Source organism: Mirounga leonina, unplaced genomic scaffold, assembly GCF_011800145.1.
Source record: "Mirounga leonina isolate KUSES-001 unplaced genomic scaffold, KU_Mleo_1.0 Mir_180, whole genome shotgun sequence".
In the NCBI taxonomy this organism is placed as follows: Eukaryota; Metazoa; Chordata; class Mammalia; order Carnivora; family Phocidae; genus Mirounga; species Mirounga leonina.
Genome location: NW_023270469.1, coordinates 10376338 through 10401173, shown reverse-complemented (window position 1 = coordinate 10401173; position 24836 = coordinate 10376338). Strand labels below are relative to the sequence as shown.

The following is a 24836-nucleotide window of genomic DNA, read 5'->3' as shown; positions in this document are numbered from 1 at the left end:
TCTGGAATTCCCATTATGCATATACTGGTTGCCGGGGGTACCTCACAGGTCTCTGAGGATTTGTTCATTTTTATTTTTTTCTTTCCTTTATTCAGATTAGATAAATTCGATTGACTTATCATCATGTTTTCTTATTCTTTCTTCTGCCGTCTCATGTCTGCTGCTTAGCACCTTTAATGAATTTTTCATTTTATTTACTGTCTTTTTCAATTCCAGAATTTCCATTTGATTCTTTTTTTAATAACTTCTATCTTTTCATTTGGATGATTTATTAGATGAATCGGTGTCCTCATACCTTCCTTTACAGATTCAGACATGCATTCTGTTAGTTCTATGAGCTTATATAATAGCTACTTTGAAGTCTGTCTTCTAAGTCCAAAATCTGGGACCCCTCAGAAAGAGATTCTATTGATTAGTTTTTTTTTTTCCTTGTGGATGGGTCACACTTTCCTATTTATTTGTATGTGTCATAAATTTTGTTGAGAACTGTACCTTTCAGATAATATTTTATAACAAATCTGGATTATAATGCCCCTGATATGGATTTCTTTTCTTGTTTATTTTTCATCTTTATTTAGTGATATGCTAGGATTAACACTACAGAGTGTGTCTGACTTGCAGTGTGTGGACACTGAAGTCTCTGCTCACTTTTTAAAATATTGTTTTTAGTTTTTAAGTCTGGCTTCCTAATGTCACCCCTGGGTCAGCACAGCTTAGGGGTCAGCCAATGATTCATTATGGGTTGTGCTCAAATACTTTGAGCCAGTAAGGCTTCTACTCTGTCAACGAATCTGCGTGTGGGTTGAGAAATGTATTAATAATTCAAGTAATTTATAAGTTGGCTGAACCTTATCATATCACCTCTGCCCATGTGCAAGCCATCAGGTTCAGCCAGATGCACGTAAAATGCTAGGGCCTCTCATCAGCTTATGCAGCCTTCTGCATGTGCACAACTGTATAAACTGCCAGGGACACGTGGACCTTATCATCGTCCACTATGGCTCTTTCATTCCTACATTTCCTACATTTCCCTCTTAAATTTCTGACTTCCGCTGCCTTCCCCATCTGCTGCCTTCCCCATCCAGGATTCCAATATCAGACTAGCCGTTACATTTGTCTTCCTTGTTCCTCAGCTACTATTCCCAACAATGGCCAAGGTCATTCCCTTTCTGCATGCTGCCCTCCCACTGAAGCCAACCAAACCTCTCTGACAGCAAATCTTCTTCAACTGTCCAGAGAATATCATCCCTGCCCAGAGAAGATCACCTTTCCTTTAAGGCAGTGATTAGTGCTCTCAATTCTGGATTGGTTAGAGAAAAATATTATTCATTCTTCATGTCTGCTCTATCTTTATAAACTGAAGAAATGCATAACAAAGCAGGCATCTGTTGCCATAGTTCATTAAGTGCTCTCTCCGTGAGCAGCCGCTGACAGGCTAGAAAGGAAAGAAGAGCGAGAACACCAGAGAAATAGCAATCAAATATTTTCTTACTCCCCTGAATTTTATTCCCTCATTAGATTTTACCTGAGAACCAAAAAACAAAAATAAGCAAACAAAGGGGAAAAAAAAAAAAACAACTTCCTGCCACATTACTGGCTTCTTCCAGTTTGGATGCAAATGCAAGAGTATCCTTTTGTTGGCTGAAGGCCTTCAAAAGCAGCACTCTGAACCCAGTTCTCATTTCATCTATCTGCTCAAACATCTTATTAGGAGAGGAAAATGATAGGTAGTGTCTCTTCCAATAATAACTACCCAATCCCCACTGGTCTCCTAGGCTAGTAACCTATACTCTTGAGTGGACATTCGAAGATTGTTTTCTACAGTGATAGCAACATTCCCAGGAGCCTTCTAATTGAAAACTCCAGGGATGCTCAATGATGCTGCTCTTTGAAACGTCTGTGATGTCTCCACTGGGTTTTTATCAATCTCAAGGATAGACGTTCTCACTGGGAGGCGAGGCTCACTAACCCTCATTTTATAAACAGAAGAAAAGAAGTCCAGAACCAAGAAAATAAGTAGGTTACTCTCCTGACAATTATATATCAGCTCAGTCAATGCCTGGTTCTTAACAGAAGTCTGTTTCCCTCTGAATCCAGAGAAAGCTAAGGATAACTCTTTCTTGTATCATTCCTTCATACATATCCATGTTGGGCTTCTAAGTGAAGTTAGGTGACAAAGGAGAATGGGCCATCAGAGGTACAGAGGAAAGAAAGGGGGGAAAAAACAAACTTTAAAGAGGATTGTGTGAGGTGAAAAGGCCCAGGAAACACCTAAATAGTTGTCTAAAAGTGTTGGTTTCTCTCCAACAATGGTTTTCTTGAAGGAATTGGGTTCAGACAGGCATGAATCGAAATCCTAGCTTGGTCAATTACCAGATGTATTTCTTGGTTAATTTCTTTAAATCTTTTGAACTTTAGTTTATAATTCTGTAAAATATGGACATGAATAGTGCCATTCCTCTTTCTCCACCCAGCACCTGGCATGAAATCTGAACATATTTTCCATTATATTTTTGAAGAGAAGGAGGAAGGGAGGAACCAAGCACTCTGCTTCTGCTTAATAAATTTGGGTGTATTTTGGTATGCTTTCTTTAAGTCTCTTCCAGACATTTCCAACCACAGATTTTCTACAAACTCTGTGCTAAAGATCTTCAACTAAATCGAGTGGAGACTGTTTGCAGGTTCTGATTTTAAAAAGTAGATTGGGCCTACACCCTCCTTCCCCCAGAAACATGGATTTAACAACAACAAAGCAACAAAATACCTTGGTGAGAAATGCAGAAACTAATTAACCACAGGTGGGCATGAGGCCAACCACATCAAAACCCAGCAGGTAATTCACAACACTCTCCTTTCACTCTCTCCTCAGGGTCTTATACAGATAAACATACAGACAAATACAGAAGCCTGTGGTATTGTAACGGAGATGAGTAAATCCCTTATCGATGTGTATAAAATATTTTTAAAAGCATAAAAAGTAATTACAAATCTATGCTAATAGATATGCAATACAGAAATAATTTGTGTCACCAATAACATAATACACAAAAATTAATTCAAAATGAATTAAAGACCTAATGTAAGACCTAAAACTATTAAATTGCTAAAATAAAACATAAGGAAAGAGCTTGAGGACACTGAATTTGGCAATGCCTTCTTGGATATGACACCAAAAGCACAAGCAACAAAGTAAAAACTAGACAAATGGGACTACAACAAATTCAGAAACTTCTTTACATAAAAAATAATAAAAAACAGAGTGAAAAGTTAACCTACAGTATGAGAGAAAATAATTGCAAGTCATATATTTGATAGGGGTTAATATCCTGAATGTGGAAGAAACTTGTACAACTCAACAGAAGTTAATAACCTGATTAAACAATGGGCAAAGAACTTGAATAGATCTTTCTCCAAAGATACACAAGGGACCAATAAGCATGTGAAAAGATGCTCAATATCACTAATAGTTAGGGAATGTAAATCAAAATCACAATGAGATGTCACCTTACATCCATCAGGAGTGCCATTATCAAAAGAACCATAAACAAGTATTGGCAAGGATGTGGAGAAGTTGGAACCCTGTCTGCATTATCCATGGGAATGTAAAATGGTGCACCATTATGGAAAACAATATGGAGGTGCTTCAGAAAATTAAAACTAGAATGACCATATGACCCAGCAATTCCACTCCTGGGAATATACCCAAATGAACTCAAAGCAGGATCTTCAAGAGATAATTTGCACATCCATGTTCATGACAGCACTATTCACAGTCACCAAGAGGTGGAAGCAACCCAAATATACATTGAGAGATAAACAAATAAAGAACATGTGGTTTTTACATGCACTTGAATACTATTCAATCTTTAAAAAGAAGGAAATCCTATCAGGCTTCAACATGGATTAACCTTGAGAACATTTGTGACAAGTGAAGTCAAGTGCAAAAGGACAAATACTGTACAATTCCGCTCACATGAAATACCGAAAATAGTCAAAATCATAGAAACAGAAAACAGAAAGGTGATTACCAAGGGCTGAGGCAAGAGGAAAGGGGAGGTAGTGTCCAGTGGACATAGAGTTTCAATGTTGAAAAATGAAAAAGTTCTAGAGATTTGTTGTAAATATGTAAATATATGCAAATATACATAACATTACTAAACTACACACTTAAAAATGGTTAAGATGGTAAATTTAATGTTACGTGTTTACACAATAACAAAAAATTAAAAATTTTTAAAAGTTAGATTTGTTAAATTTTCACTTGAAGTAGTTTGTTAGGTTGCTTTTCCTTGGGTAATACTTTTGGGGGAAAAAATACTTTAGTTCAATAAAAAAGTATTTCGATTCAATTTGCAGTTCAGCAAAATAAACCATTCCAATTCAGACTCTATTCCTAACTAGGGTCAGTCTGACTTGGATGGGAGATAGTCAATCTAACTTAAGCCCACCTGTAGCTATTCTGTGGGTTTATTCTGCTGACTTCAAGCACAATGGGGCTAAAAACGCTATTGATCACAGCCCTGATTTCCTAAAAATGTCAGGAACATTTTACACTTTTTCTCTGAGGTATTAAATATCAGGCCTGCCATTAACCAGATTGTGATAACAGACACAATAAAGCCAACTGCAAAGTTAACATTAAAGAGTATTTCTCCAAAGGTCATGCTGCAGCTGTAGGATATCATAATGACCCTCTTCTTTGAGGGCTACCGATTTTTTCACAAAAGATGTCCCCAGCCCAGCTCTGCAACTTTCACCTCACTGTGATAGCCAACAGGGCAGAGATGATTCCTGCTTCCTCTAGCCCTTCCTGAAAATCATATAACACGAGCACAAGTCTCATAAAAAAAAAAAAAAAAAAAAATTAAAACTCTCCCTGCTGTTTGTTACCAAGAGATACTTCAGGGCTCCACCTCACACACGCTCCCTCATTGAATTAAGTCAAAAAACCTACTTTGCTGGACAAAAGGTTTGCCCCTGGGGGTCACTGGACTGTTGGAACTTTTCATCTTGCTTGCAGGAAAAGAATGTTTCCAACAGATCCCAAACCCAAACCGGCAGGCTTAGGTAGAGGGGTTTGTTCTACCCCCAAAGCAAAGGTAAATCAGAGATTTGCAAAGACCATTCCTTTCTCCCATTCTGGCTCACCATGGACCAGCCCACCAGAATCAGAACAGCTGAAAGCTGAAAGCCAGTATTTTCCAACCTTCCCCCGAAAACAGTTATGTGTCCTGAAGGTCCTTTAAATCTAACTCCTCCTTCTCTGAACCCACGAACCACTGGCCGGGAGGGTATCTTAGAGCTTGGATTTGACACTCATCCTCCATCTCTGGTCAAGACAGATCTAATCATTCAAGGTCTTGCTTAAATATCTCTGCAGACACACCTTCTCCGATCACCTTTAAACTATGTAGCCTCTTCCTAGACAACCTCTAACACATCTGTTACTTGTTTTTCTTCATAGCACTTAACACTTTATATATTTTGTTCACTACTTTATTAAATTCCTTTCATCATTTTCATAGTTTATGTAGTAGAGTTTCATGGGTTTTTTTAACTCAACAATCAAGTCTCTTTTCTCCAATGTTCATTGCAAATCATTTCTTATTCATATTGCATTAGCTGCTACTCCAAAAAAAAGAGGGGAAAAAAAGATCAAAATAAGAGTCATGATAGACTTTGACTCCACTTTTGTTTTTTGGTTTTGGGGGTTTTCTTGGCAGGTTCAAATATAGTTATAAAATCAAAGCATTTTAGTTCTGTAAGGAACTTTACTGGTCATAAAAACAGCTTCTCCTTATTTTGCAGACATAAAACTGTCTGCAAAATATACTCCATAAAACTGGAGTATGCAAGCAATTTGAAAATGCCCCAATTTACTGGTGGCTGAATGCCAGTTAAGCTTGATTGGAAAAGGGAAGAGGGTGATAAAGTATGTTTTGGGTACTACTCAAGTTTAGCATTTTGCCCTTTTAAATTAGTATTTTTTAAATAAAAAAATATATCATGTATACAGTTTAAACAAGCATAAATCAAAGAACCATGAATAGGCTACTTACCTTAACAAATGGCAGGACTATTTAAGCTTTCACTGTGACACTTCCTGATCCCATTTTTCTTTTATTTCATCTTGTGAAAGAAAGGGTGTGGAACTATTCTGAACTTTGTTTTCACCATTCCTCTGTTTTTACTTGTAATTTTATCATTTATGTGTTCTTGAATTTACATCAGTGATTTCTTACTGTAAGTACTCATTTTAACAACTTGCTTTTTTCAGCTTTTGAGATTCATCACTTTCATGTTAATTCACAATGCTACTTAATTTTCACTGCTGTATAATATTCAAGTGTGTAACAATGTTTTACTTTATCCATTCTCCTACCCTGTGGGTATGTTAAACTGAGCTATGTGGGCTGAGAACAGAGATGATGACCTGAATTAACAAAATGCAACTATTTGCTCCTGGAGGGCTCCATGCAAAAAGATAAGACTGCAACCTAATAAAATTTCACTATTATCTTCAGGAAATTCTTGCAATTCATTCTCTTTTTTTTTTATTCTTATGTTAATACCCATACATTACATCATTAGTTTTAGATGTAGTGTTCCATGATTGTTTGTGCATAACACCCAGTGCTCCATGCAGACCGTGCCCTCCTCAATACCCACCACCAGGCTAACCCATCCTCCCACCCCCCTCCCCTCTAGAACCGTTTGTTTTTCAGAGTCCATCGTCTCTCATGGTTCGTCTACCCCTCCGATTTCCCCCGCTTCATTCTTCCCCTCCCGCTACCTTCTTCTTCTTCTTTTTTTTTTTTCTTAACATATATTGCATTATTTGTTTCATAGGTACAGATCTGAGATTCAACAGTCTTGCACAATTCACAGCGCTTACCAGAGCACATACCCCCCCCAGTGTCTATCACCCAGTCACCCCATCCCTCCCACCCCACCCCCCACTCCAGCAACCCTCAGTTTGTTTCCTGCGATTAAGAATTCCTCATATCAGTGAGGTCATATGATACATGTCTTTCTCTGTTTGACTTATTTCGCTCAACATAATACCCTCCAGTTCCATCCACGTCGTCTTGCAATTCATTCTATCCAGGCAAATAGTTTGCATATCTGGAACAACAACTCTTTTATAATGACCAGAGTTTGTTCATCTGGATACATGTTCATCTGGATTCATCTGGATATAGCTTATCAGAACACTGGCATTTAAAAAATTACTGTACAGGGGTGCCTGGGTGGCTCAGTCAGTTAAGCATCCAACTCTTGATTTTGGCTCAGGTCATGATCTCGGGCTGGTGAGATACAGCCCCTCAGGCTCAGTGCTAGGTGGAGCCTGCTTAAGATTGTCTCTCTCCCTCTCCCCTTCTTTCCCCCACCCCCAGTGCTCACTCCCTAAAAAACAAACAAAAAACAAAACAAAACAAAACCAGGAAAAAAAAAAAAAAAAACCTGTATTAACCCAAAAGAAGACAGGAAAAGAGGGCAGAAGGATCCAAGAATAGATGGAACCCACAGAACACATAGCAAGATGGGAAATTTAAACCCAACCACACCAATACTACTATTAATGGTAAATTCTCTAAGCACTGCAAGTAAAAGGCAGAGATGGTCAAACAGGATAAACAGCAAGAACTATTTGTCATCCACAAAATACCAACTTTCACTACAAAGAATAGACAGGTGAACAGTAAAAGGATGGGAAAAGAGTATGAAAACGCCAAACCAAAGAGAACTGACTAAATTAATACGAGACAAAATTTCCTGGCGTCTTGCCAGGGTAGGGGCATAGGTGAAAAAGCCAGGGGAAAACGCGGAATCCTTTGTGAGGATGGCCGTGCACAGCCAAGCACCGCACTGCAGGGGCCCTTTACACTTACCATGAGAGGGACACGGCGGCCTCAGGCTACGGGACCCACAACTTCTAATAGAGCCGGAACGCCCTCAAGAACTTCGACTGCGGCTGCAACTCTTCGGCCTTGCCACTACCCTGTCGTCACCGCGGGTGGCTTTCTGCACAAGCGCGAGGCCATCCTGGAGCACATTTTGCACCAGCAGGAGGAGATCGCCAGCAGCTGGACGCCCACGAAAGCAGCAGGGTGCCGGGTCTGAGGAGCAGTAAGAGCTGCCGTGGCCCTTGGCCCAGGAACAGGTGCCGCCTTCCTGGATCAGGGGCAGCCCTCGTGAGCCCTCCCGCAACCCCTTCATGCCTAAGCCTGTCTCGAGGAGTGGCCCAGATGATGCTCAACCCGCAAGCAACGACAAGGACAAAGCGCTTCCCAGCTTCAGAATCCTGTCACTGGCCCCTAAGACCACGACTGTCAAACATAACCGGCCCCAGGCGGGAAAAGCCACTGCGCATGTCAGACGTGACGCGCGTGCGCTTCATGCCGCTGGGCGCCTCCACGCACCACGTGAGGCTCACCTCGTTCAGTGAGCGCTGCGCATGCGCTGTGGCCTGGGATTGCTTGAGCGACGTCGTGCGGAATGCGGTGCTCTGGCCCCTTGGGCATTGGGTCGTCCTTGAGCGCGGGCGGAAGCTGATACCGAAGGACAGGTGGACTCCGGCAATGGGTAGAAGCTCGCAGACCCGCAGCATCCTGCTGCGGCGGGTGGCGCCGACTCCACTCCCATGCGAGTGAAGCTGCAGGCCGAGCAGTCGTGGCCGGCCTCCTGGGGATGCGGGCCTGAGTGTGCGGGAGACCAAATAAACTGCTTGGATGGGGAAAAAATTCTGGAACCAGATTGCCTGAGTACAGATCCTGGCTCACTGCTAGCTAGTTTGAGTAAGTGACCTTAACCGCTTTCTGCCTCGCTCTCTGTCTTTAAAATGGGGGTATGAATAATTTTCCTCAAGGGGCCAATGGGAACATTAAAAGAGTAAATATGAGAAGTGATTAGTACTGATTCCAGTTTTTAATAGTAAATGGCTTTAATATTACACCTTTTAAAATAGTGTTTGCTATCTTCAGTAAATAACATTTGCTTAAGCGGCTTCGTTCTAATGCTACTCTCCTTGTAGTTATTCACCGGAGCTCTAGAATGTATTGAATAGCTTTCAGCATTTATTGTTATCCTTTAGTTTGTTGTTGTGATGAAATATGTTGATAAAGTTCCTATTTCTGAAGTCCTTGCGTTGCTGAAATTAATCCCATTTGTTTATATCATAATTTTATAAATGAATAGCTGGATTCAGACTTCTAATAATTTATTTGAAATATTTGCTCCTATATTTATAATTGGAATTCATCTTATTTTCTCTTGTGTGCTATCTTTACAACACTTTATACCATGAATTCAGGAACTTTAATCTTTCTCTGTGGTCTAGAATTATTTAAAATAACATAGGAATTGCGTGATGTGTGGATTTAGATTAAACTCGGTAAAACCATCTGAACCTGCCACCAAATTTGGCTGTGGTTATTGGACTGTTCAAGTTTTCTCTCTCTTTTTGGGTCAAATGAGGTATTTTATGTTTTGATAACAAGTTACCTGTTTCTCTCAGATTTCCCAAATTTATTATGGTAAGTTTGTACAAGTTGCTTTAATAGAAACCTCTAAGCTTTTCTGTGTTTGAAGATTGTATTTCATTACTAACATTGTATATTCATTTTCTATGTCTGTTTATTAGGTTTGCCAGGGACTTCCCTTTTTACTGTAGTCTTTTTAAACAATGAAATGGGTTTTTTGTATCATATAACATAAAACGTAGCATATTACAAAAAGTCAAGGAGCAGTATCTTAAGAGAACACTTCATTTCCCTCTCATGTAAAAGAGGTCCAGAGGTGTGCAGCTCGGGACTGGTGTGTCACCACCCTGCTATCATCAGGGACCCAGACTTATCTTCATGCTCCAATTCCCAACCCCTGGCTTCCATCCTTATGAACCTTATTATTCACAATAACTGTTGGAGCTCTAATGATCAGGTTCATATTTCTGGCCAGCAGCAGGTAGAAGGAGAACAAAATGAAAGAATCAGTTTGCCAATGATTCAGCCCCCTTTCTGAGCCTTCCCAGAAGTTCCTGGCCATACTTTTGTGTACCCATCTGCCAGAACTTAGTCATAGAGCCACAGCAAGATGCAAGGAAGCACTAGGAATGCAGCCTGAGTAGCTCACCATCGGGAAAAAAAAAAAAAGTCAAAGTTCTATTACTGTGTGAGAGGACAGGAATGAATATTGGGTGGAACTGGGAGCATCTGTTCTAGTGTTGTGTATACTATCAAACGTTTCTGCTTTCACTTCTGCTTAAAATTTTCATCTTTCATCTGAGTTCATTTTTCTTCTTAATTGTTACTGGCTGATTTTGATACTCATCTTTTAAGTCCTGAGGTCAAATAGTTTGTGAGGTTTTTGTCTTTAAAAAAAAAAAAAAAAACTACAAGAAAACATTTGAGAATATATGTTTGAAATCCTATATTCTCTTGCCTCATTTGCTAGTTATTAACCCCTTACCTGTGGGGTAAATGTTCATGGAATTGCCCAAAGACAGCTGGAACTAAGAGCATTAGATTTTAGGGTTTATGTGTTTTGAACATATATTCCCTGAGCTGGGTGGTTGTGACATGTTAAATGTCTCTTTTTAAGCACACAGCCTTTCATATGATAATTCATTTAACAAATTGCCTTTTGCCAGATACTTAGTGGTCTCCAATTCAAGATTATAAATATTGCTGTATCTGCCATCCTTATGATATATTTTTGACTACCTGTGTAATTATTTCTATAAGATTAATTTCTAAAAGTGGAATTGGGTGTAAAAAATGTAAAATCTGGTACCTACCAGAAAACAACTTACTGGGTTTGTCTTCAGCTCTCCAAAAAGTTTTCCAGAAAACATAAAATTGCTTTCTCTCACACACTTTTGTTAAGAGCATAACCTGCGGGGCGCCTGGGTGGCTCAGTCGTTGAGCGTCTGCCTTCAGCTGGGGTCGTGATCTCAGGGTCTTGGGATCGAGCCCCGCATCGGGCTCCCTGCTCAGTGGCAAGCCTGCTTCTCCCTCTCCCTCTCCCCCTGCTTGTGTTCCCTCTCTCACTGTGCCTCTCTCTGTCAAATAAATAAATAAAATCTTTAAAAAAAAAAAAAGAGCATAACCTGCTAAAGCTGATTTAGATAGCAATCTGGTAATATCAGCCAAAATTTAAATAGGCATAGCCACTGATGCAGCAGGTCCTCTTCTAGGAGTCTTACCGAATTGCTTTTTTTATGTACATAAATATACAGTGTATGTGGTAAATCAGAAATATAACCTAAAGACATTAAGTGAAAAATCACTATGAAGATATATGCATATGCTGTGATTCCATTTTGTAGAATAAAACTCTATGTGTATTGTAAGCCTATGCTAGTACTCAAAAGCAAAGTAGAACAATGAGAAGGATATCCAGCAATGGCCAGTGGTTACTTCGGAGGAGGTAAAGAAAGACTGGGCCCACGAGAGGGAGACTGTGGTCCAGAGAAAGGCCCATGTTGAAGTTGATAGACTTTTGTAGTACATTTCTCTTTTTCACTAGGGACATGTTTTCATTTTATTATTAAAGGAAACAAGATACTTATTAAAATTAGAGTGTTGGTACATACTTTGAAGTTATAGATACTGTCATTTCTTGATTTATTTATAATTGCTTGGATTGTTAATATGACTGCTTAATTCGTATTTCAGTGTCTTACCATCATCATCAAGGAGCTCTGTTCTTTCTCTCTTGCTACTCTGCTAGGACATAGATTGGCTGCCACCATCCCAGGTGTCATAAAAAACAACAAAATCCAACGAAAGAAGAAGCTCTACTTTCACAACATCTACATACACACACACACACACACACACACAATCTTAGCAAACCACCCAGCACTCTTATCCTCCATACACATACACCTCCCTGTCATAATTTTTCCCATATCCATTCCTAAACCGGTCCCTGACAAGGGGAATTAATACCATGATAGGCTTAATGAAGACGCTCATGATAACAAGAAAGGAAGGTACCTGAGAAAAACCTAGGGTCTTTAAAAAAGCAAATTGGGGGTAATGGCTTTTGAATAAGCAACCAACAAGTTCTGGTATTATGGTAAAAGGGATCCCTCCTCCCCCATAATAAGTACTTTCCACCCTTATGATCTTTTTAAATTAACTATTCTAAAGTTTGGACCTCAAATCTTACAAGTGCACTTCCTCCAGGAAGACCAGTTGTCATGCTTCAGCCAGTGTGAGTTGTGGTTTTGGCCAATTCATATTAAAAGCATATGTATCTGTTAAGGGTCTAGGAAGATTCCTTCTGCTCCACATGTATCCACAGATTATGAAGTTCCATAGGGAATTTAATAGATTATCATACTGAATTTTAAAGAGTATAAGATTTGATAAATCAAAATAAATACATAGTTTTAGGAATGGATCAACAGCTTGGACCCACAGCTCTTTGCTCCCCCAAAAAAGAACAATCCAAATGCAATAATTGCCCAGCTTTGGGGCTGAGTGTAGACAGTGAGTTTAGACCAGCAGAACTAACACCATGGACAAGGTTGGCCAAATATTCTTTCCCCATCATAGGTTGAGGTTCCCACAGTCCGAGAAAACTTGATATAACACTATACCTTGAATAAGGAGATCATTCTAATTTCTTCACCAAGCCAACCCATATAAGCCAAACAAGTGGGTCAAATTTCAGCTAAAAATTTTTATGACTTGCTAAAGACCAGGCATAGGCAAGCTGAGGTTTTCAGACGCAAAGGGAGTTTGTACAGATTCACAGGTTATCCTTCATGGACATCACTGGGTACTTACAAGAAAGATGGAGGATGGGGTGGTACAAAAGGCCTAAATCCCCACCCACATCCTCCTCCCCTATGGAACAAAATGTAACCATAGCAACAACAAAATCACACCTAGCTCTACTACTAGAGGTAACCATAGCAACAACAAAATACACACATAGCTCAAATACTGTTAAGGTTTTCTCTTTATCTTTGGTGTTTGGCAGTTTAAATGTAGTGTACCTGAGTGTGGTGTTCTCTGTAGCTATTTGGCTTGGTGTTAATTGAGGTTCTTAATCAATAGAGTAATGTCCTGTCATCAGATTTGGAAGTCTTGGCTCTTATTTCTTGAAATATAATTTTTGTACATCTTTTCTCCTCTCTGGTTTTCCAATGATACATACATTAGACTTGTTGACAAGTGTCCCACATTTCCTTTTTGTTCACTTCTGGGGTTTTTTGTTGTTGTTGTTATAGTAGTTCTTTGTTCGTTGTACATTGACCTATGCTTTGATATTTATTCAGATTTATTAATTCTGTCTTCTTTTGTGTTCATTCTGCCATTAAACCCATTGGATGAGTTCCTTACTTCAAATACTGTATTTTGTTATTTCTAGGATATTGATTTTATTCTTTTTATAGATCATAAGTTTCCATTGAAATATTCAATTTTACATTCATCTTATCTTCTATTTTATATAGTACCCAGTTTTTTAAAGTCCTTGCCTGACAACTCTGGATCATCTCTAGGTCTGTTTCTGTTGACTATTTTATTTATAATTGGACACTTCTTATCATGTATGGTAACTTTTTTATTGCATGCTGGACATTGTGAATGAGACACCATATTATGTTATCTTCCTCTAAAGAGTGTTGGCTTTTGTCCTAGGTACAGTTAAAATACCAACAGATCATTTTGTTCCTGGTGAAGCCCACTTTTATGTTTTGTTAGGTTGGATCTTGTCCTAACACATATATCTTTACCCAAATGATACTGACTTTATGGGATCTCAACTGAATGCCCTGGTTGATCATGTGTTTTTAAAATAGTAATTTTTTTGAGGAAATGATAATTTTCTGTATCTGGTCCCTATAAACTGTAAACAGTTAAATTTTCTCTTATGTAAGTGAACTTGAAGCATACATGATTGGTGATAGGGAACCAACATTGTTTAACTTCACCATTGCTAAGTTATACCAGTTATGCTTTCTCTGTGGTTCTGGGTGGAACAATGGCTACACGTGTATTTCCTTTTCCAGCCATGCAGCCATAAAAAGAAGATATAGTCATAGAAAATCTCAGGATTGAAGGGAAATAAAAGTTTATTATAAACAAAAACATACACTCATCCATTGTGTTAATCCCCCATTATGTCTTTGTTCACAATGAGGTGAACTAAGTTGAACGTGAATAAGGATGAAAGTGAAGTTCCACAGTTGAATCGAAAGTAACAATTGCATAAGAATAAAATAAATAACACTTGACTTTAATGAGCATCTCATGTGAGAATAAAACTCAATCTGAGTTCTGAAGTTAAGGCTTTAAAATCAAAACTAAACATGTATTGGTTAGGAGATTGGTACCTGAAGATATAGGGGTCTGAAGATGCTCTAAAGCCCAAGCATTTCTTGGCTCCATAACATGTCACTAATCTTCACTGCAGGACAGGTCCTGGATTATCCCCATTATTATTCCCCACCCCCAAGTCTGACTCCAGTGAAAGACCATGAGAATGCAAAATTGGGGCCCTCACTAGGATGGCAACATATAAATATGAGGAAAAATCAACGAAGAACATTGGAATTAGAGCTCCAGTTTTTCCAGAAATATCTTGGGAAAAATTAAATATCTTGATTTCCTCTTTTCTGCTTCTCTAAGTGCATCTCTGAAGCTTACTATCAATTTTATTTCCCTGAGGAACCAGAGCCACTTAGGTAAATATGATAAATGATGTTAAAAAAAAAATGTAGGACCAAAAAAAAGGAAAGTACTGGTGGTCTGTCTAGAACTAAAATTCATTTTACCTTGTAGGTCTTACAAGTCTTGGCAATTTCTGTTGAAGTTCAAGTTATCCAGCAATTACATAATTTGGCAAATAACATGAAGAAGAATGATACCGATTTTTAACTTACTAGCAACTATCTATTTCAGTTGGGTAAGTACATATTTCATATCTTAATCATGTTGGACATCACTTGATGAATGGGATGAGACTTGCTCCTAATATATGCTAAGTGACATAAGGTTGAAATCCATCAGAAGCTTTCACCAAATGCTTCTTTGTATGAGATAAGAATCTGATTTGGCCCTTGGCATTCAAAAGTTCTAAACTATTGCAGGCAGCCTGCTTAGAATATTAAATAAATGTTGATCATATGCAAAGTTGTGTAAAGAAAAAGTTAGGCATTTAATTTAATATGTAGAATAAAGAAAATACTTATTTTTTGGCAGTGTCACTCTCAGTTACTATTAATTGACTTCCACCCACATTCCAAATAGCAGATGATGAGTATAATGAAAACAAGGACCAGGAAACACTGTGTCCTACACAGCACATAAAACATGACTTAATTAATATTTGTTGAATTGATAGCGACTTGCTTGCCTTTTCTTACACATTATTTCATTTCCAGAATTTCCCTGAAAGGTATGTTTTATGCCCATTTCTTAAATGATGAAATTGAGGCTTAAAGCAGTTAATGGGCTCCTTGGTCCAGGTCCCAAAACAATAGGTTGATCATGTCTTCCCTCCACCCATGCTCTGGTCACTCTTTCTTCTGGCTCAGCAGCATGCAGTCATTTGGGCTGAGGAGGGAGAAGGGAGTGCAAGTTGGAATTGGTAAGCAAGGTAGACATAAAGTGAGGGTTTGTAAAACTTGTGGGGATTCCAGTAGCGGGAACCACAGAAGATGAGTAAGCATGGTCACTGTGTGCAAAGGATGCTCCAGGCCAGGAGAGGTGGAGGTGGAATGGGGGATGGGGAGTTTGATACTGTGATAGTCACTGAGAAATCTGTATGTGGTCCTCAAGCTTGTCCTGGCTCACAGCTACGAAAACCCTTGGAATTTCTTGTGCAAAGGGTGACAGAGGTGTTTATTATTATGTTACCGAGGTGACTTTTGGAAAGCCCTTAGGTAACCTAAGGAAGGGGGCTGGTTGCCAGGAGAGCCACATGATTTGAGGGTTGAAGCTTTCAGCAGCTGGTCCCCCCAACCTCCGAGGCGGGGAGAGGGGCTAGGGGTTGAGTCAGTCACCAGTGCCAACGATTTAATCTGTCATGCCTATGTAATGACGCCTCCACCAAAAACCAACAGACCTGGGTTCAGAGAGCTTCCAGGGTGGTGACCACGTGGAGGTACTAGGAGAGGGACACCCCTGGAGAAGGCACAGAGGCTCCGCGCCCTCTCTCCACATCTTGCCCTCTGTATCTCTTCTGTCTGGCTCTTCCTGAGTCACATCTGTTTATAATAAACTGGTAATCTGGAAAATGTTTCTCTAGAGTTCTATGAGTCACTCTAGCAAAGTAATCAAACTGGAGGGGCTTTTGGGAACCTCCAATTTATAGCCAGTCAGTCAGTAATACAGATAATAGCCTGAGCTAGCAACTGGTGTCTAAAGGGGCCTTAAGGGGGGCAGTCTTGTAGGACTGAGCCCCTAACCTGTGAAATCTGATGCTGTCTCCAGGTAGATGGTGTCAGAATTGAGTTGAACGGTAGGACCCCCTGCTGGTGTCCAGAGAATTGCTTGCTGGTGTGGGAATACACACACACACACACACACACACGAATTGGTATCAGAACCTATTTAGAGGGCGCCTGGGTGGCTCAGATGGTTAAGCATCTGCCTTCGGCTCAGGTCATGATCCCAGGGTCCTGGGATCGAGTCCTGCATCGGGCTCTCTGCTCCTTGGGAGCCTGCTTCTCCCTCTGCCTCTCTCTCTCTCTGTCTCTCATGAATAAATAAATAAAAATCTTTAAAAAAAAAAAAAAGAACCTATTTAGAGAAAAAGCTAAATCTTCCAAGGTGTCTGGGCAGAGGGCCTTGATGCAGAAAGTGGGCATCCATAGAACTTGCTGTGAGGCTGTGTGAAAGACAGTTACTAAGCCACAGTTACTAGTGGAAAATACAACTCTTGCAGAGATGTGTGATTACGTTAACTTCACGGCTGCTCCTTGGTGAGTCATGCCCCAAATATGGCCCAAGTCATCCTTCCTTTGCCTTAAAAATAATGAAATGCGATGTCCTGAGTTAGGGTCTATATTCTTAAGGGTGCCCACTCTTCCCTGTTCACTCCTTAAACTACCTTTCTGTCCCCTTAACCACCCCAGACTCAGTAATGCACATGGACCCACTCCACCTGTATGGAGGCCCAAAACCTCAGTTCAAAGGGAACAGAAATTAGACCAGCATGGAATAATTTTGTATTGGCATGTTGGTGGATTTCTTTGGGCTCATCCTTGCTTTTTAGTAACTTCTTTCAACCTGGCTTATAATTATGCAACTACAGTAGCCGCTAGAATCAATCAGCCTTCCAAACTGAAACACGTTCATCTTTATCCAAATGTAATTTATCTGAAATGACATGTTGGTGTGAGCATTATGCATTACTACATTGGCTTCTATTTTCTTCTTAAATAATGAAACACCCTAATGGAAAATATTCCCTGTAAATAAATTTTAATGAGCACTTGTTTGCCCAAATTGTTCTTTCTCTGAATGGCAGAAATTTAATATGAACTTGAATTATCAGGGGCTTTTTGTTATAATGGGCTTTGGGAATAAATCATGCAAAGATGACTTATTTTCCTGTATCTTCCAAGCTGCCATAACAACTTCCTCTCAAATGCAAAGTGAGAACCAGTACCTTACCTTGCATCTATGTAGGAAAATGTCACATCAGAAATTATGTCAAGGTGTAAGATATTACTGGAGATTGAATGAGAAGCCTAATTGCTATAGAAGGGCGTATATCCCAGACTTTGCTGCCACCAAAAAAAAAAAAAAATGCACGTGTCTGCTACATTTTTTACTTCCCTTCACCAAATGGTTTTTCTGAGGAAAGAAAGCAAATGGGAAGTACTTCCCTGTATCCTGGCAGGCTACAGAGCTTGGGTCTCATGGTGCTCACCAAGAATCAGAGCAAGGCCAGATGTAGAGCTTGGAGAACTGCCTTCCAGAAAAGAGCTCCAGCCTCAGCAAGAATTACGAGTCAGTGGAGTAGGGCGCCAGATTTGAGGGTGCCCCCATAGACTCCAGGATGCATACCATTAATTGCTTCTCTAGACTTTCTCTCCTCTGAAATACTGCCAAAGGGAGCCAGTGCCGTTTCGGAGTCATTTTTGATAGTGGAAATGACATTGAGAGGGGTCATTTAGTTCAGTTTAAAATTTTGTACTGCATACCTTCTAGAAGCTTCATAGTATTAAAAACCAATCACAAAAAGGAGTTTCCATTTTCAAGGAGCTCTGCACTGGGATGGGGAACTCACAGCTAAGTCAAAAATACCTTCAGTGAGTGTCAGTCGGATTACTTTTTTTAAACCAAGAAAGTGTGAGCTCCATAATCACCTCCAGGGGGCAAAAAGGCAGCAAAGCTCCTATTCCTGGGAGGTTTCTGGGCCTGGCTGGAGAGCAGGGCTCCAGATGCTGATGGCTATGCTACCTACCCGCTGAGTGGCCTTGACAAGGTCAATGAAAACCCTAAAAACTGCTTCCTTATCAGAAAACAGGGAAAAGAACACCCATCTTGTAAAGCAGTTGCGAGATGTGCACGGATAGTAGACATCAAGGCATGTTCTCTTGAGCAATCTCCTATCACCTCTGGCCCTCACTGCCTATGACCCCTCACTCCCCCCACCTACCAGTTTTGTCCAGGAACAGCTTTATCCACATCTATACAAATGATTAGAAAGTGGGAGTGGAATTATTTAGTCTGTGTGTAGAGAAGGTAGAAAAAGTTTTAAATGTGATTTATTTTATAATCAATTAGGGTAATATGCTTTTTCATAATTTAGGTATCCTAATAATTATTCCTATATAAAAGCATAAAAAGAACATTTATAAGGGGCACCTGGGTGGCTCAGTCGGTTAAGTGTCCGACTCCTGGTTTTGGCTCAGGTCATGATCTCAGGGTCCTGAGATCCAGCCCCACATCAGGCTCTGTGCTCAGCAATGAGTCGGCTCAATTCTTTCCCCTCCCTCTCCCTCCTCCTCTGCTCCTCCCCCCACCCACCGCCCTGTGTGCCCTCCCTCTCTCTTAAAAAAAAAAGGCATTTATAAGACATTTAAAGGTTGCAAAGCACTTTATAATTTGACTCTCAGAACAATCTGGTATTATTGGCAGGACAAGAAACTGTAGTACCCGTTTTAAAGATGAGGAAAGTGAGGCTCTGAGGATCTACGTGGCCCTGGTCTTGGGTCTGCATAGTGTTCTGTACTTCTCTTACCTGCACAGAGACCTCCAACAAAGACTAATTTGGGCTGTGTTTTGTAATGTCTTTTCTCCTGATCGGAGAGTGTGACACTCCTCATGCAGCCGGTTTGGGCCACCACTGAGTCCCCAGCTTCTAGCACAGAACCTAGCCCAAGAAGGAATTCAGGGATTCAAAGAAAAGGTTCACAGAGCATTGTTGTGGCAGAGAGAGAACCATATGTTAGTAAAGTAATGAAAATAAATAGGCTCTTTTCAGAAGCAGGGGCAGCTGACAGGCAGTATGTGTGGATAAGGTGGAGAAGGACCATCTCCCAGGGCTACCTCACCACTCTCTGAGTGGGCTAGATGCTGCTTGCAGGGGATGATGCCACCTCTCCAGTGAGCTTCTTAGTTTGTATAGCAAGGGACTGAGTGGTCAGATGCCTCTGAAGGGCAGAGGATGCTCAGGCACCCAGCCCTCTGGCTTCTTCTGTTCTGGAAGGGAGCCTTCCACCATGACAAAGGAACCTAGGACAGTGCTTGGTTTCCACCTGCTCTGCAGTGCAGAGATGAGGGAAACAGCACAGCAGTGTCACCTTATGGGGAAAGAGGAGTATTTCTGTGCCTAATGTTTACTCATATTTTACTCCCAAGTGGTAAAATACACACACACACACACACACACACACTTGTTTAGGATATATCAGAAAACAAGACTTCCCTAGAAGGAAGAACTCTGGTGCAGTACTGGAGATGATCCATTCATCAGACCTCACATTCTGGCTCTTTCATTTGTAATGAAAAGAATCCCTAAATCTCTCATTTTTCTCATCTGCAGAGTGAGTTTGTAATGCTCACCTCATCACATTGTTCTGACATTCAAAGGATTAAACAAGAACAAGCAGGTGAGATGCCTGACACACATCACATGCTCATAAGTGGTTAGGGACTGTTTTTATCCTTCTGTTCTGGGGGAGAGGACAACAGTAATACTGTTGCTTTTCTCTGCGCTCACAATCAGGACTCATTTTGTCCACACCACACCCCGGTGAGGTAGAGAGCTTCATCCCCATCTTGCAGGTGAGGAGTCTGGCTCATGAAGTTGGTGTGACTTGCCCAGAACCACATAGTGTGTAAATGGCAGAATGTTTGATCATTCTAGGGCTAGAGTGGCCTCGCTGAAGGTGGGCTTGGCTGTTCTTTTACTGAGGGAAAGAACAATCAATACCTTTGCAGGAACACTGCTGGAGAGAATCCTGACATGAGCACAAAGTTTCTGGGAAAAAGAAATTGGCAAACCTCACTGTCAACAATCAGAAGGTGATCAACAGGAGAAAAGTACTCTGAGAAAGCATTGTTTTTTCATTTTCTTTGAAACAGAGCTGATTTCCCTAGACAAATGGATAGCTAAATTTATATAATTATCTATGCATACACTCCTGTCATCTTCCGTATTTGTAGACAGTACATTTTATTTTTTAAGTAAAGGAAAAGTAGAGATGCCATTATTCATGTGTTAGCAGTTGGAAAAATCTCTCTCCCCTTGCTTCTCTCTTGCTGTTAACAGCACACGTTATGATGAATTTGGGGAGTAGGTCAACAAATGCATCCATAAGAAAACTAGTAAAAGAAATGTTTACTGCTTCCTGGTGCTTGTTAGTTGAAAAGATAATCAGTTGCTTCCTGATTCTTAGGAGAAGGAAACAAAAGGTCTCTCCCTCAGCAGAAGGGGAATTTTTTGGTCTAGCCAAATGTACCTGGTGAATGGGAACATTAACTTATAGGGGCAGACATGCATCACTGTCACTGCCCCTTGCCCCCACACATACCACCTGGACAACCAACTCCTCCTCTCAAGGCCCATCTAATGGTTCTTATCCCCAAAGAGGGGAAAGCTAAGCCTCCCTTGGGACTGCTGGGGTGGGTGTTGGGGGTGGAGAGGACCAGGCATGGTCTGGCTGGGTGGCAGCATCCTACATTTTATGTAACCATGTCTGCCCACCACAAATTGGGCTGAGAATTCGCCTTTATTCACATGTGTTACACTCAGTGTTCTCTTCTAACACACCCTCTGAAGCCCCGGAGTTGTAAACACCCTTCTTCCAAACCCACAGAAGCCCTTACACATACTTCCAGCTGTATTTGGAGCTGTTTGGCAGGCCAAAGCAAGTTTTTGTATATTTTGAAAAATTAACCTATTGGAATACTCCATCCTGGGGCTCCTCAGGGAATCAAGCAGGAGTCAGAGTAGCTAATGGAGGCTTTCTGTCCATGGAGACCTAGGGCACTGGGTCCAGCCTCAGCTAGATCATGAGGCCAACGGGAAAGGACTTGTGTAAAGCAATCTCGGCAGCCCAGGAGGAAGACTGGAAACCCCAGTCTACCCACAGGACTCAATGAGACAAAGGGCAAAAATAAGGCTATAAAACAAATTGTACAGTATAATCCCATTAAAACTGCAAACTGTATATGTCATATGCATTTATTTTGAAAAAATATCAGAAGGAAATATATCAAAATTCAAAATTTTGAGCCTTTCTTTCCTGACTGCTAAGAATACAGGTTGCTTTCATTTGTTTATGTTTGTGATTCAGACCTGTTTTTTCCCAGATTTTCTCCATTAAGCATGTACTATTGTCATAATGAGAAAAAAAGCTACAGTTTAAAAAAATTGCAGTTGATCCACATCAGCATATGAGTTGGAAGAGTGCTACTAATGAGCCAAGTGAGTCCTATAAGAACAGAGTCATTCTCATAATCCAGTCAAGAGATGGGCAGAAGACATGAGCAGACATTTCTCCAAAGAAGACATACAAATGGCCAACAGACATATGAAAACATGCTCAACATCACTTGGCATCAGGGAAATACAAATGAAAACCACCACCTCACACCAGTCAGAATGGCTAAAATTAACAAGTCAGGAAACAACAGATGTTGGAGAGGATGTGGAGAAAGGGGAACCCTCCTACACTGTTGGTGGGAATGCAAGCTGGTGCAGTCCCTCTGGAAAACAGTATGGAGGTTCCTCAAAAAGTTGAAAATAGAGCTACCTATGACCCAGCAATCTCACTACTAGGCATTTATCTAAAGGATAGAAACATAGTGATCAGAAGGGGCACCTGCACCCTAATGTTTCTAGCAGCAATGTTCACAATAGCCAAAATATGAAACGAGCCCAGATGTCCATTGACAGATGAATGGATAAAGAAGGTATGGTACAGGGCGCCTGGGTGGCTCAGTTGGTTAAGCGACTGCCTTCGGCTCAGGTCATGATCCTGGAGTCCCGGGATCGAGTCCTGCATCGGGCTCCCTGCTTGGCAGGGAGTCTGCTTCTCCCTCTGACCCTCCTTCCTCTCATGCTCTCTGTCTCTCATTCTCTCTCTCAAATAAATAAATAAAATCTTTAAAAAAAAAAATTAAAAAAAAAAAGAAAGAAGGTATGGTACACACACACACACACACACACAAGAATATTACTTGGCCATCAAAAAGAATGAAATCTTGCCATTTGCAACGATGTGGATGGAACTAGAGGGTATTATGCTCAGTGAAATAAGTCAGAGAAAGACAAATATCATATGATTTCCCTTATGTATGGAATTTAAGAAACAAAACAGATGAACATAGGGGAAGGGAAGGAAAAATAAGAAAATCAGAGAGGGAGACAAACCATGTTTCATTCATAAATAAATGAAACAAAAAAACCATAAGAGACTCTTAAGTATAGGAAACAAACTGAGGGTTGCTGGAGGGGAGGTGGGTGGGGGAATGGGATAACTGGGTGATGGGCATTAAGGAGGGCACTTGACATAATGAGCACTGGGTGTTACATGCAACTGATGAATCACTAAACTCTACCTCTGAAACTAATAGTACACTATATGTTAAGTAATTTATTAAAAAAAAAACAAAACAGAGTCATTCTCCAAGCCCTCTTGTGCCCCTCCGATGGCTTCCCTGTAACCAAGAGAATGAAGCTTTAAAAGTGCATCATCAAACACTTAGTCATTAGACCACTGAGTCTAGTCTACCTTTGTAGAGAGTAGACTAAGGTGGTTCTGAAGGGGGAAGACACAGGCAGCTTTCTCTTTCCCCTAGTCTCAAGCGGGGCACCTATCCTTTTGACCACCTCCATCCTCACTTGGAGATTCAGGGAGCAGTAAGCTACACACCAAAGTCAGTAGCAAGGGAACGGGAATTTAGAGAAATTGGCCTGGTCAGACACCAACCAGTCTGATGCAGGGTGAAGCTCAGGGTCACTCTGTGGATGAGGCAGGTAAGCCTCCCATCCCAGCTCTGCCACCACCCAGCCTTTTGGGCAAGTTAGTTAGCCTTACGTGGTCTCATGTTCCTGTGTAGGAGTCTTCTCTTTTGTCTCCAAGAAACCATTGTTGCAGTTTCACAGAACATTGACTTCTCAGAACAGGACTGGAAAAAATTGCAACTGGAAATCAGAACAAAAACAAAACATGTTAGCTGGGGAAACATGCAATGGAAATAAAGTGTGTTTGCCTTTACTTCTGCTTAAAATGAAAGAAAACCAAAACACCCCATCCTTACACACCCTGGATACAATGGTAGAATTGTACAATAATCGTTCAATTACTGTGATGTTTCAAAGCAAAGCCAGAATGCTAGAATCTTCTAAGCCTCCACTGTCCAGTATGGTAGCCACATGTGGCTATTGGAGGGTGGCTCGTCCCAACTGAGATGTGCTATCAGTATAAAATACACCCCAGATATCAAAGATTCAGTGTGAAGGGAAGGTAACATAACTCATTCATATTTTGCATTGATTATATGTTGACCTGATAATATTTTGGATGTAATGAATCAAAATTTATTATTAAAAGTAATTTCACCTGTTACTTTTTACTTTTAGTGTGCCTCACTAAAAAATTTTAAAATTACTTACGTGGTTGGCCTTCTATTTTTTTGGGCAGTGCTGATCTAGAAGACAGATTTTCTTTCCGGGGATAGGCTCTACCTGCATGTTCTTCCAGGTGCCATGTGACGTGATGATAGAACTGTGTGAAGCACGTTGTGCACAGGGAAGATGCAAGGGCTGTAAATATCTTTTACCCCACCCACCCCCGGCCCTCACTGGGTTATGGTAGCTTCGATGCGAGCCACTGGGCCTTCCTCCTTCCCCCCTTCCCTCCTTCCTCTTCTTTCTTGCCGTTTCCTGTTTTTGTAAAATCATCTGTGCCAAAGTGCTTCCTGTTCCTGAGCTCTAATAGGAGTGAGGTGTCGGTCAGATAATTAGCTGCTGTTCTACTTCACTGATCATTAGCAACTGATTTACTGGGAAAGCTGTACTCCAGGTAAAATCATTACCTGCCAGAGTGATGTGACCTGTGGAGACAAGCTTTGCCTGCCCAGAATATTTCAGTGTTCTTTAACATCGCTCTGGTTTTTCTTTGCAAAACTGATCAACATCTTTGGTTGCATCAGTCATGGTGCCCTATGCTCTTCCCCTCCCCACTGGATATTCAGGATAATTCAGCTCATGGTAGTGGAGGTAGATCTACATCATCCATATATCACTGATCACTTCTGCTGCTGGGTTCTTAGATCTGCCTTGCTACAGTGCTTGATTGATTTTCAGTTCTTCCTTCAATCTGATGAGCTACCCAATAGTCTTAAAATCACTTC

At 40.7% G+C, this 24836-nt stretch overlaps 1 long non-coding RNA gene across 1 annotated transcript in view; it reads right to left on the bottom strand.

Annotated features, from left to right (window-relative positions):
* LOC118023549 overlaps positions 1-24155 on the bottom strand; it is a 73422-nt gene extending 49267 nt beyond the window's left edge. The window contains exons 1-2 of the long non-coding RNA XR_004682840.1: positions 24097-24155; positions 23519-23625 (exon numbers count right to left, since the gene is read on the bottom strand). This is a non-coding gene — a long non-coding RNA (uncharacterized LOC118023549). The remainder of the gene's footprint in view (positions 1-23518; positions 23626-24096) is intronic.
* Between the last annotated feature and the right edge of the window lie 681 nt (positions 24156-24836).